At 35.8% G+C, this 11736-nt stretch overlaps 2 non-coding genes across 2 annotated transcripts; one reads left to right on the forward strand and one right to left on the reverse strand.

Annotated features, from left to right (window-relative positions):
- Positions 1–2213: 2213 nt before the first annotated feature.
- LOC130952710 (small nucleolar RNA R71) lies at positions 2214–2321 on the forward strand. Its single transcript, XR_009074887.1, has one exon. It is a non-coding gene; the product is annotated as a small nucleolar RNA R71 (small nucleolar RNA).
- Positions 2322–11282: 8961 nt separating this feature from the next.
- LOC130952648 (small nucleolar RNA R71) lies at positions 11283–11390 on the reverse strand. The gene has a single exon (XR_009074826.1). It is a non-coding gene; the product is annotated as a small nucleolar RNA R71 (small nucleolar RNA).
- Between the last annotated feature and the right edge of the window lie 346 nt (positions 11391–11736).

Consider the following 11736-nt stretch of genomic DNA (forward strand, 5'->3'; position numbering starts at 1 on the left):
GTGTGAAGAAGAGAAAAGTGGGGTAGGTGGGGATCCTGTGGGGTCCACAGATCTTGAGGTGATCCTGTGGAGTCCACAGATCTTGAGGTGTCAAGGATTTCTCATCCCTGCACCTTTTAGGCGTGTAAAACGCCCTTTGTATGCAATCCTGGCATTTAATGCCAGACTGATGCTTGTTTCTGGCATTTAAACGCCCAAATGTAGCCTATTTCTGGCGTTTAACGCCGCCTGATGCTTGTTTCTGGTGTTAAACACCAGCTTGGTGCTTGTTTCTGGCGTTAAACACCAGACAGAAGCTTATTTCTGGTGTTTAAATGCCAGACAGCTCTTCCTTCAGGGTGTGCTTTTTCTTCTGCTATTTTTGATTCTGTTTTTAATTTTTGCAATTGTTTTGTGACTCCACATGATCATAAACCTAATAAAACATAAAAGAACAATAGAAATATAGATAAATAAAAATTGGGTTGCCTCCTAATAAGCGCTTCTTTAATGTCAATAGCTTGACAGTGAGCTCTCATGGAGCTTCACATATGTTTAGAGAATTTTTAGGACCTCCTAACACCAAACTTAGAGTTTGAATGTGGGGGTTCAACACAAACTTAGAGTTTGGTTGTAGCCTCCCAACACCAAACTTAGAGTTTGATTGTGGGGGCTTTGTTTGACTCTGTATTGAGAGAAGCTTTCTATGCTTCCTCTCCATGGTTGCAGAGGAAGATCCTTGAGCTTTAAATACAAGGTAGTCCCCATTCAATTGAAGGACTAGCTCTCCTCTGTCAACATCAATCACAGCTCCTGCTGTGGCTAGGAAGGATCTTCCAAGGATGATGCATTCATCCTCATCCTTTCCAGTATCTAGGATTATGAAATCAGCAGGGATGTAAAGGCCTTTAACCTTCACTAACACGTCCTCTACTAATCCATAAGCTTGTTTTATTGACTTGTCTGCCATCTCTAATGAGATTCTTGCAGCTTGTACCTCAAAGATCCTCAGTTTCTCCATTACAGAGAGTGGCATAAGATTTATACCAGATCTCTAGTTACACAGAGCCTTCTCAAAGGTCATGGTGCCTATGGTACAGGGTATTAAGAATTTACTAGGATGTTGTTTCTTTTGAGGAAAAGTTTGCTGAACCCATGTATTTAGTTCACTAATTAGCAAGGGAGGTTCCTCTTCCCAAGTATCATTACCAAACAACTTGGCATTCAGCTTCATGATGGCTCCTAGATATTGAGCAACTTGCTCTTCAGTTACATCTTCATCCTCTTCAGAGAAAGAATATTTCTCAGAGCTCATGAATGGCAGAAGGAAGTTTAATGGAATCTCTATGGTCTCTATATGAGCCTCAGATTTCTTTTGGTCCTCAATAGGGAATCCTTTCTGTCTAGGGGACATCCCATGAGGTCTTCCTCATTGGGATTCACGTCCTCCCCTTCTTCTTTGGATTCAGCCATTTTGATTATATCAATGGCCTTGCACTCTCTTTTTGGATTCTCTTCTGTATTGCTTGGGAGAATACTAGGAGGAGTTTCAGTGATTTTCTTACTCAGCTGACCCACTTGTGCCTCCAAGTTTCTAATGGAGGACCTTGTTTCATTCATGAAACTTAAAGTGGCCTTAAATAGATCAGAGACTATGTTTGCTAAGCTAGAGGGGCTCTGCTTAGAATTCTTTGTCTGTTGCTGAAAAGATGATGGAAAAGGCTTGCTATTGCTAAACCTGTTTCTTCCACTATTATTAAAGCCTTGTTGAGGCTTTTGTTGATCCTTCCATGAGAAATTTGGATGATTTCTCCAGGAGGGATTATAGGTGTTTCCATAGGCTTCACCCATGTAATTCACCTCTGCCATTGCAGGGTTCTCAGGATCATAAGCTTCTTCTTCAGAAGATGCTTCTTTAGTACTGTTGGATGCATTTTGCAATCCATTCAGACTCTGAGATATCATATTGACTTGTTGGGTCAATATTTTGTTCTGGGCCAGTATGGCATTCAGAGCATCAATTTCAAGAACACCCTTCTTCTGAGGCGTCCCATTACTCGCAGGATTCCTCTCAGAGGTGTACATGAATTGGTTATTTGCAACCAGTCAATGAGTTCTTGAGCTCCTGTAGGCATTTTCTTTAGGTGAATGGATCCACATGCAAAATGGTCCAGTGACATCTTAGAGAACTCATATAGACCATCATAGAATATATCCAAAATGGTCCACTCTGAAAGCATGTCAGAAGGACACTTTTTGGTCAACTACTTGTATCTTTTCCAAGCTTCATAGAGGGATTCACCATCTTTTTGCCTGAAAGTCTGAACATCTACTCTTAGCTTGCTTAGCTTTTGAGGAGGAAAGAACTTGGCTAAGAAGGCCGTGACCAGCTTATCCCAAGAGTCCAGGCTATCTTTAGGTTGTGAGTCCAACCATGTTCTAGCTCTGTCTCTCACAGCAAAAGAGAAAAGCATGAGTCTGTAGACTTCAGGATCTACTCTATTAGTCTTAACAGTATCACATATCTGCAAGAACTCAGTTAAAAATTGATAGGGATCTTCTGATAGAAGTCCATGAAACTTGCAGTTCTGTTGCATTAGAGCAACTAGTTGAGGCTTCAGCTCAAAATTGTTTGCTCCAATGGCAGGGATTGAGATGCTTCTTCCATAAAAATTGGAAGTAGGTGTAGTATAATCACCAAGCATCCTCCTTGCATTATTGTTGTTGTCATTATTTTCGGCTGCCATCTCCTCTTCTTTTTCGAAAATTTCTATAAGGTTTTCTCTGGATTGTTGTATTTTAGCTTCTCTTAGTTTCTTCTTCAGAGTCCTTTCAGGTTTAGGATCTGCTTCAACAAGAATGTTCTTGTCCTTGCTCCTTCTTATATGAAAAATAAGGGAACGAAAAATAATAATAGGGATCCTCTTTACCACAGTAGAGAGATTCCTTTATGTGAGTAGAAGAAAATAAGAAGAAAATCCGAACACAGGTAGAGGGGTGAAGAGGGTTCGAATTTTGAGTAGAAGAGAAGTGTTAGAATATAAATAAATAAATAGAAGACGATGAGAGAGAGGAGTTTTTGAAAATTAACTAAAATAAAAGAAAAATATTTTTGTTTTTATTTTAAATTAAAGTTAAAATTCGAATTTATAAAAAGGAATAAAATTAAGATTTAAAACAATTAGTTAAATAAAAAGATTTTTGGAAAAGAGGGAAGTGATTTTCGAAAATTAGAGAGAGGAAAGTAGTTAGGTGGTTTTGGAAAAGATAAGAAATAGTAAAACAAACAAAAAGTCAATTAGTTAGTTGAAAAAATTTGAAAATCATTTTTGAAAAGATAAGGAGTTAGAAAAGATTTTTGAAATTAATTTTGAAAAAAGATATGATTGAGATTTGTTTTGAAAAAGATTTGAAAAGGAAATTAAAAAGATTTGATTTTTTAAAATTAAAATTGATTACTTGACTAACAAGAAACTAAAAGATATGATTCTAGAATTTAAAGATTGAACCTTTCTTAACAAGAAAGTAACAAACTTCAATTTTTTTAATCAATCACATTAATTGTTAGTAAAGTTTTCGAAAATTATGAAATAAAATTAAGAAAAAGATTTTGAAAATCAATTTTTAAAATTTTCGAAAAATAATAAGAAAAATGAAAAAGATTTGATTTTTGAAAAAGATTTTGAAAAGATAGCATTTTTAAAATTGAAATCTTGACTTGACTAACAAGAAACAACTTATTTTAAAAATTTTTGACTAAGTCAACCCAAAGATTTCAAAATTTATGTGAGAAATAAGGGAAAGATATTTTTTTTTATTTTTGAATTTAATGTCAAAAGAGAAAAACAACAAAATGACTCAAGACATAAAAATTATGAATTAAAACAACTAATGCATGCAAGAACACTATGAATGTCAAGATGAACACCAAGAACACTTTGAAGATCAAGATGAAAATCAAGACTTATTTTTGAAAAATTTTCAAGAGAGGAAAACATGCAAGACACCAAACTTAGAAAATTTCAGTGTTTAGACACTATGGATTAAAAAAAATGCATATGAAAAACAACAAAAGACACAAAACAAGAAAATATGAAGATCAAACAAGAACAATTTGAAGATCATGAAGAATACCATGCATGAGTTTTTCGAAAAATGCACAAATTTTAAAAATATACAATTGACACTAAACTTAAAAATTGACACTAGACTCAAACAAGAAACAAAAAAATATTTTTTTTGTTTTTATGATTTTATTTTTTTGTATTTTTTTTGAAAATTATTTTGGAAAAACGAAAACAAATAAAAAAAATTTTGAAAGATTTTTGAAAACTTTTTGAAAAGAAAATTACCTAATTTGAGCAACAAGATGAACCGTCAGTTGTCCAAACTCAAACAATCCCTGGCAACGGCGCCAAAAACTTGATAGGCAAAACTGTGACTCATACTTTTCACAACTCGAACAATTCCTAGCAATGGCTCCAAAAACATGGTGCACAATACTATGCTTCACACACATTCTTCACAACTTCGCACAACTAACCAGCAAATGCACTGGGTCGTCTAAGTAATAAACCTTACGTGAGTAAGGGTCAATCCCACGGAGATTGTTGGTATGAAGCAAGCTATAGTCATCTTGTAAATCTCAGTCAGGCGGATTCTAAGGGTTATAATTGTTTTCGATTATAAAGATAAATAAAGCATAAAATAAAGATAGAGATACTTATGTAATTCATTGGTGGGAATTTCAGATAAGCGCATGAAGATACTGTGTTCCTTCTGAATCTCTGCTTTCCTACTGCTTTCATCCAATCATTCTTACTCCTTTCCATGGCAAGCTGTATGTTGGGGGATCACCGTTGTCAATGCCTACCGTCCGTCCTCTCAGTGAAAATGGTCCAGGTGCGTTGTCACCGCACGGCTAATCATCTGTCAGTTCTTGATCATATAAGAATAGGATTTACTATCCTTTTGCATTGTCACCACGCCCTACAGTCGCGAGTTTGAAGCTCGTCACAGTCATTCAATCCCTGAATCCTACTCAGAATACCACAGACAAGGTTTAGACTTTTTGGATTCTCAAGAATGCTGCCAATGGATTCTAGGTTATACCACGAAGATTCTGATTAAGGAATCCAAGAGATATTCATTCAAGCTTATTTGCATGTAGAACGAAAGTGGTTATCAGGCACACATTCATAAGTGAGAATGGTGATAAGTGTCACATAATCATCACATTCATCAGGTTCTTGGGTGCGAATGGATATCTTAGAATAAGAATAAGCTTGAATTGAATAGAAGAACAATAGTAATTGCATTAATACTCGAGGAACAGCAGAGCTCCACACCCTTAATCTATGGTGTGTAGAAACTCCACCGTTGAAAATACATAAGTGATAAAGGTGTTCATTGGTTCTGGCCCCATAGAGGGAACCAGGATAACCAAGACTCTAATACCATAGTAAAAAGTTCTACTTATACTCAACTAGTTACTAGGGTTTACAGAAATAAGTCTAAGTGCAGAAATCCACTTCCGGGGCCCACTTTGGTGTGTGCTTTGGCTGAGCTTGAGCTTTACACGTGCAGAGGCTTCTCTTGGGGTTAAACGCTAAGTTGTAACATGTTTTTGGCGTTTAACTCTGGTTTGTGACGTGTTTATGGCGTTTTACCCCAGAATGCAGTATGGAACTGGCGTTGAAAGCCATTTTGCATCATCTAAACTCGAATAAAATATGGACTATTATATATTGATTGAAAGCCCTAGATGTCTACTTTCCAACGGAATTAAGAGCGCGCCATTTGGAGTTCTGTAGCTCCAAAAAATCCATTTTGAGTTCAGGGAGGTCAGAATCCAACAGCATCTGTAGTCCTTTTTCAGCCTCCTATCAGATTTTTGCTTAGGTCCTTCAATTTCAGCCAGAAAATACCTGAAATCACAGAAAAACTCAAACTCATAGTAAAGTCCAGAAATGTGAATTTTTCATAAAAACTAATAAAAACATCCCTAAAAGTAGTTAGATCCTACTAAAAACTACCTAAAAATAATGCCAAAAAGCGTATAATTATCCGCTCATCAGCACTCACCACCACGTTAGTGGTCACATTAATGTAATTAACGTGAGGCACTAACGTGGGAAGGAGGGGCGTTTGGAGCGTTAGTGACAAAAGTAAGTGTCACTAACGCTCTCGAAGCTTAGGCATGCCCACGTTAAGGGCCACGTTAGTTACACTAACGTGGGGAAAAGAGACAAAGAGCAATGTTATTGGAAAAGGTGAATGCCAATAACATTTGTGAAGGTCCATGAGGCAACGTTAGTGGTCACGTTAGTGCCACTAATGTTTAAGTTACCGTGGATCATTTTAGTTTGGAACGTTAGTGAAAAAGGTGATCGTCACTAACGTTCTCGAACCCACATTTTCACTTAACGTTAACACTCCTAACATTCTAACTAACGTCCACCCATGCCTAACTCACACTTTTTCTGCAAGCAAAGTTGAGCCCACTGAAGATTGTAACTGCTTCAACTCAAGATCAAAGGCCCATATCCAAGACTTGAATAACTGACTAGAAGATCAAGAAGAGTAGTATATATAGGAGTAGTTTTGAACTAGAGAGAAGCTGGGCATTTTGGAGAACTACACTCTGTATATTTACTTTTCTGCACTTTCTAGTTTGTTTTAGGATGTACTCTTCTCCACCATTTTCCATTTCCAGAGCTATGAACAACTAAACCCCCTTTCATTGAGTTAGGGAGCTCTGTTGTAATTTGATGGATCAATTATAGTTTTCATTTTTCTTCCTCTTTCTTTTCTCTTGGTTTACTAGAAAGCTTTCGATCTTAATTCAATTGGTTAGTTGTCTTGGAAAAGAAACTCTCCATAATTGGATCTCCTCTGAGCCTTGGAAAAGGGACGAGGAGATCATGCTAGAAATGCTTTCTCATGTTGGACCAAATTGGGGTTTGGACGGATATAGTGACATGTAATCCTCTCAACACTTTGATTTGGAAATACATGTGGTATAATCAGCGACCATACTTTATCTCTTCCCATGAGTAACTAAATCAAGAAATTGGGCAATTGTTCAAGCTTATAGAGATTAGGTTACCAAGGAATTGGGATCCAATCACCTAAGATTGCCAAGGAGATCAATGAATGCATTGATTGAGGAAGAAATGAGAATGAATTTGATCCAGAGAATGCAACATCTCCTAAGCCCAATGAATCCCCCATTTCTGATCTTACCCATTCTCTTTACTTTCTGCCATTTATCTTTATGCTCATTTCCCCAAATCCCCATTTAAGATTTTGCACTTTATTTTCTGCAATTTACTTTCCCGCCATTTAATTTTCTGCAATTCTCAACTCAATCTCTATTTAGCTCAACTAGCACATTCTTCCAACTAAAGTTGCTTGACCAATCAATCCCTGTGGGATTCGGCCTCACTCTATTGTGAGTTTTTACTTGACGACAAGTTTTCGTGCATTAATGACAGAGGGACAGTCCAATGGTTAGCTACCAACACATGTCATTGACTTTATAACTGACAGATGAGACTCATTGATGAGCGGATAATTTATATGCTTTTGAGCATTGTTTTTAGATAGTTTTTAGTAGGATCTAGCTACTTTTAGGGATGTTTTCATTAGTTTTTATGCAAAATTAAACTTTCTGGACTTTACTATGAGTTTGTGTGTTTTTCTGTGATTTTAGGTATTTTTTGGCTGAAATTGAGGGACTTGAGCAAAAATCTGATAGGAGGCTGACAAAGGACTGCTGATGCTGTTGGATTATGACCTCCCTGCACTCGAAATATATTTTCTGGAGCTACAGAACTCTAAATGGCACGCTCTCAACTGCGTTGGAAAGTAGACATTCAGAGCTTTCCAGCAATATATAATAGTCCATACTTTATTCGAGTTTAGATGACACAAACTGGCGTTCAATGCCAGTTTCATGCAGCATTCTGGAGTAAAACGCCAGAAACACGTCACAAACCAGAGTTAAACGCCAAAAACACGTTACAACTTGGCGTTTAACTGCAAGAGAAGCCTCTACACGTGTAAAGCTCAAGCTCAGCCCAAGCACACACCATAGTGGGCCCCAGAAGTGGATTTCTGCACTCAGACTTATTTCTGTAAACCCTAGTAGCTAGTTTAATATAAATAGAACTTTTTACTATTATACAAAGGGCCCTTTTCCCTATTTTCGAATTCATATCACATTTTGGGGGCTGGCCATTTGGCCATGCCTAGACCATCAATTATGTATTTTTAACGGTGGAGTTTCTACACACCATAGATTAAGGTGTGGAGCTCTGCTGTACCTCGAGAATTAATGCAATTACTATTATTCTTCTATTCAATTCAAGCTTATTCTTGTTCTAAGATATCATTCGTACTTCAACCTGATGAATGTGATGATCCGTGACACTCATCATTATCTGTCCTTATGAACGTGTGCCTGACAACCACCTCCGTTCTACGTAAGATTGAATAAATATCTCTTGGATTCCTTAATAAGAATCTTCGTGGCATAAGCTAGAACCCTTTGGCGGCCATTATTGAGAATCTGGATAGTCTAAACCTTGTCTGTGGTATTCCGAGTAGGATTCAGGGATTGAATGACTGTGACGAGCTTCAAACTCGTGATTGTTGGGCTTGGTGACAGACGCAAAAGAATCAATGGATTCTATTCCGACATGATCGAGAACCGACAGATGATTAGCCGTGCTGTGACAGAGCATTTGAACCATTTTCACTGAGAGGATGGGAAGTAGCCATTGACAACGGTGATGTCCTACATACAGCTTGCCATAGAAAGGAGTAAGAATGATTGGAGAAAGACAATAGGAAAGCAGAGATTCAGAAAGGGCAAAGGATCTCCGTACACTTATCTGAAATTTCCACAAAGGATTTACATAAGTATCTCTTTCATCTATTTTATGCTTTTTTTATTATTATTTTCGAAAACCATTATAACCATTTGAATCCGCCTGACTGAGATTTATAAGATGACCATAGATTGCTTCATACCAACAATCTCCGTGGGATCGACCCTTACTCACGTAAGGTTTATTACATGGACGACCCAGTGCACTTGCTGGTTAGTTGTGCGAAGTTGTGAAGAATGTGAGTGAACTATAGTAGTGTGCACCAAGTTTTTGGAGACATTACTAAGAATTGTTCGAGTTATAAAAAGTGTAAATCACAATTTTTCCTATCAAGTTTTTGGCGCCGTTGCTGGGGATTGTTCGAGTTTGGACAACTAACGGTTCATCTTGTTGCTCACATTAGGTAATTTTCTTTTCAAAAAGTTTTCTAAAATCTTTCAAAAAAATTTTTTCTCTTTTTCCTTTTTTTAAAGATTATTTTCGAAAAAAAATACAAAAAAATTTAATAAAATCATAAAAACCAAAAAAATAATTTGTGTTTCTTGTTTGAGTCTAGTGTCAATTTTTAAGTTTGGTGTCAATTGCATGCCTTTGAAAATTTGTGCATTTTTTGAAAACTCATGCATGGTGTTCTTCATGATCTTCAAGTTGTTCTTGGTAAGTCTTCTTGTTTGATCTTGATATTTTCTTGTTTTGTGTTTTTTGTTGTTTCTCATATCCATTTTTGAATTCTTAATGTCTAAATATGAAAAATTTCTAAGTTTGGTGTCTTGCATGTTTTTCTTTTCTTGAAAATTTTTCAAAAAAAAAGTCTTGATGTTCATCTTGATCTTAAAAGTGTTCTTGGTGTTCATCTTGACATTCATAGTGTTCTTGCATGCATTAAGTGTTTTGATCCAAAATTTTCATGTTTTGGGTCATATTTGTATTTTTCTCTCTCCTCATTAAAAATTCAAAAATAAAAAATATCTTTTCCTTATTTTGCTCATAATTTTCAAAAATTTGAGTTGACTTAGTCAAAAATTTTTAAAACTTAGCTATTTCTTATAAGTCAAGTCAAATTTTCAATTTAAAAAAATCCTATCTTTTCAAAATCTTTTTCAAAAATCAAATCTTTTTCAATTTTTTTTATTATTTTTGAAAATTTTTAAAATTTGTTTTCAAAATCTTTTTCTTATCTTTATTTCAAAATTTCGAAAACTTTACTAACAATTAATGTGATTGATTCAAAAATTTGAAGTTTGTTACTTTCTTGTTAAGAAAGGTTCAATCTTTAAATTCTAGAGTCATATCTTTTAGTTTCTTGTTAGTCAAGTAATCAATTTTAATTTTAAAAATAAAATCTTTCCCAAAATATTTTTTCAATCATATCTTTTCAAAATATCTTTTTCAAATCATATCTTTTTCGAAATTGATTTCAAAAATCTTTTCTAACTTCTTATCTTTTCAAAATTGATTTTCAAATCTTTTTCAACTAACTAATTGACTTTTTGTTTTTTTCTTATCTTTTTCAAAACCACCTAACTACTTTCCTCTCTCTAATTTTCGAAAATTACCTCCCTCTTTTTCAAAATTCTTTTTTTAGCTAATTGCTTCAAATTTTAATTTTTTTATTCCTTTTCTTAATTTTCGAATTTTAACTTTAATATTTTTCTTTTATTTTAGTTAATTTTCGAAAACTTTTCTCTCTCATCTCTTTCTATTTATTTATTCATTTACTAACACTTCTCTTCATCTTAAAATTCGAACCCCCTCTTCCTCTCTGAGTTCGAATTTTCCTCTTTTCCTTCTTCTATTCTTTTCTTCTTCTACTAACATAAAGGAATCTCTCTACTGTGGTAAAGAGGATCCCAATTATTATTTTTTGTTCCCTTCTTTTTCATATGAGCAGGAGCAAGGACAAGGACATTCTTGTTGAAGTAGATCTTGAACCTGAAAGGACCCTAAGGAGGAAGCTAAGGGAAGCTAAAGCACAACCCTACGGAGAGGACTTGACAGAAATTTTCGAAAAAGAAGAGGAGATGGCAGCCGAAAATAATAACAACAACAATAATGCAAGGAGGATGCTGGGTGACTATACTACACCTACTTCCAAATTTGATGGAAGAAGCATCTCAATCCCTGCCATTGGAGCAAACAATTTTGAACTGAAACCTCAACTAGTTGCTCTAATGCAGCAGAACTGCAAGTTTCATGGACTATCAGTTTTTAACTGAGTTCTTGCAGATCTGTGAGACTGTTAAGACTAATGGAGTAGATCCTGAAGTCTACAGGCTCATGCTTTTCCCTTTTGCTATAAGAGATAGAGGTAGAACATGGTTGGACTCACAACCTAAAGATAGCCTGGACTCTTGGGATAAGCTGGTCACGACCTTCTTGGCTAAGTTCTTTCCTCCTCAAAAACTGAGCAAGCTTAGAGTGGATGTTCAGACCTTCAAACAAAAAGATGGTGAATCCCTTTATGAAGCTTGGGAAAGATACAAGCAGATGACCAAAAGGTGTCCTTCTGACATGCTTTCAGAGTGGACCATTTTGGATATATTCTATTATGGTCTATCTGAGTTCTCTAAGATGTCACTGGACCATTCTGCAGGTGGATCCATTCACCTAAAGAAAATGCCTGCAGAAGCTCAAGAAATCATTGACATGGTTGTAAATAACCAATTCATGTACACCTCTGAGAGGAATCCTGTGAGTAATGGGACGCCTCAGAAGAGGGGAGTTCTTGAAATTGATGCTCTGAATGCCATATTAGCTCAGAACAAAATATTGACTCGGCAAGTCAACATGATTTCTCAAAGTCTGAATGGATGGGAAAATGCATTCAACAGTACTAAAGAGGCATCTTCTGAAGAAGAAGCTT

This window comes from Arachis stenosperma, chromosome 9 (genome assembly GCF_014773155.1).
Source record: "Arachis stenosperma cultivar V10309 chromosome 9, arast.V10309.gnm1.PFL2, whole genome shotgun sequence".
NCBI classification, from domain to species: Eukaryota; Viridiplantae; Streptophyta; class Magnoliopsida; order Fabales; family Fabaceae; genus Arachis; species Arachis stenosperma.